We start from the raw sequence: 2,190 nt of genomic DNA, 5'->3' as shown, positions 1-2,190 counted from the left end.
AAATTAAAAATATATTATAACGAAGTTATTGACCTATGTTATAATATGAGTTTGGTAATATATTATGCCTGATGTTCAAAAATTGGTCATAATATCTCTTCATTTCACCTTGTGGAAACCTAATGACTTATTTCTTCTTTCTCGACACCAATCCTCATCAACCTAACACCACACTTTAGTAGGGTCTTGACTCCATCCACGGGCCAATCTTCACATCTTCATTCAGCATTTCTTCTCTCGCGAGAAACACTCTCATTTCCACAGATTCACTCATTTCACCCTGGCGAGCATCAGAAGCTTCTCACTCTCTCTTGAGAGAGTTCTTAAGCCGTAAGTCTCCATTTCTCTTCACAGATCTGCATTTTCGCTTCACTCATCATCCAACCACATCTACTGCTAGGGTTTCTCACATACCTTCATCTTTTTCGCCTTTACCTTCGATTCCACCAATTGAAACATCATTTTCCACATTTTCTATCGATTATAATCACATTCTACTGATTATAATCCCTTTCCACCGATTAAACGTTGACTTGAAGGATGTTGTTGCGGTCGACGTTATCGCGGGGAGGGCAATGGACCTGAAGACGGACTTGGCGAGGTTACAACACGGTTTGATATCGGAGATGACTACGTTAGAGGAGGCGAGGGCGGATGATTCTGAATTAAGGAAGGATTTAGGGGAGAAGGAGTCGTTGGTTGAGTCTCTAGAGAAGGAACTTACAACTTTGAAGAAGGCGAAGGCAGAGGGTGAGGTTATGGTTAGGGATTTGGAGAGAAAGATTGGAGTTCTGGAAACCAAGGAAATTGAGGAAAGGAACAAGAGGATTAGGTTCAAGGAGGAGATGAGAGATAAGGTTGATGAAAAGGAGAAGGAGATCAATGGTTTCAAACAGAAGTTGGTGGAATTGGAGAAGGTAACTGCTGAGATATACGTCTAGGTAAATAGCTTACTCATTTTATCCTTGATGCACAAATTTATGATCACCAAAATATGATGTCACAAACTTGTTTAACAATCGGCAAGTATGACCGAATCGTTTCAAGTAATAAACTCGGTAAGACCAAGTATCGTTCTCCCAAAGGACTCACGGCCTAGTTTAGTTATGTGATTTGTTGATTAGCTAAGACTTAAGAACAAAATAAATGGAGTTTAATATGCAAAAGACGAAAATAAACATGTATGCATGAAGTTGATCAATGGCTAAAACAAAAGACAAGCACTTTCAATGAAATATATTGATGAATATGTTGTTGGGGGTCAATTTCATCTTATCCACTCTCATATATTTTAGGAATTCAACATTCAAGTCATCATTGTTAATGCCACTCTCTAAATTACCTTTCAAGAAGGCTTCTCCCTAATTACGAGTTCATACGATTCCTAGCATTCCTAATAATTAGTTTTTTTAGCATAGGAGCTTAAGGCAACCAATATACTATTGGGAGAAATTCCCTGGATCTAGACTTCCCCGTACGTTCCCGTATCAACAAAATCAATAATCATGCATTGAATGAGTTAAACCTTGTATGTTTGTTGGGGAATCAATGTAATCTTTTGAACAATAATGAAAGAATGAAAGAGATAGAAAAACCCGAGAAAGAGAAGAGGAGAGCTGTCACCATCTCCCAATCTACCCCAAGGGGTGGAAGAGAGAGTGTTTGCTTCGTTTCTGCCAAAGATACCAACCCTAAGACATCTAGGTCTTTAAATAGGACATAAAAATAATAGAAAACGGGTCCAGGCCCAAACAGATCATAAAATCGCATAAAACTGGCCCAAAACTCGTCTGGTTGACTTTTTTCGTATTCTGGTTGACTGTTTGACTTTTTGGTTGACTGGTTGACTTTTCTGGTTTCTGGTTGACTTTTCTGATTCCATCTCTCTCCTTCTTAACTTCTTTCACTAAATTCACCTTAAAACCTGCACAAAAACACTGAAATCAAGCATAAACCTGTCCAGCTCTCTTATTTCTGAAAATATGGATAAAAGCATGATTTCAAGCTAGTTTCTAAGTGTAAAGGTTGCTTTTTGTGTCAATTTTAAGCATGAAAATAACAGTTTTTCAACTGTTATCACAACCCCAAACTTAGAACTTTGCTTGTTCTCAAGCAAACAAGATGTAACTCAATCTTCAACCATTCATATGATGGTTCACTCATTCAAAAATCCTCTTTTTCAAGGTAAGT

The 2,190-nt window shown here is 37.9% G+C and overlaps 1 pseudogene; it reads left to right on the top strand.

Annotated features, from left to right (window-relative positions):
• The first annotated feature begins 575 nt into the window (after window positions 1-575).
• Window positions 576-941, top strand: LOC148195257 (peroxisomal and mitochondrial division factor 2 pseudogene; annotated as a pseudogene).
• The last annotated feature ends 1,249 nt before the right edge of the window (window positions 942-2,190 follow it).

The sequence above is a fragment of the Vigna umbellata genome, chromosome 7 (genome assembly GCF_029865625.1).
Source record: "Vigna umbellata cultivar VRB3 chromosome 7, Vumbellata_1.0, whole genome shotgun sequence".
Taxonomy (NCBI): Eukaryota; Viridiplantae; Streptophyta; class Magnoliopsida; order Fabales; family Fabaceae; genus Vigna; species Vigna umbellata.
The sequence above is the reverse complement of the archived record's forward strand: the minus strand, read 5'-3'. Positions and strand labels throughout refer to the sequence as shown.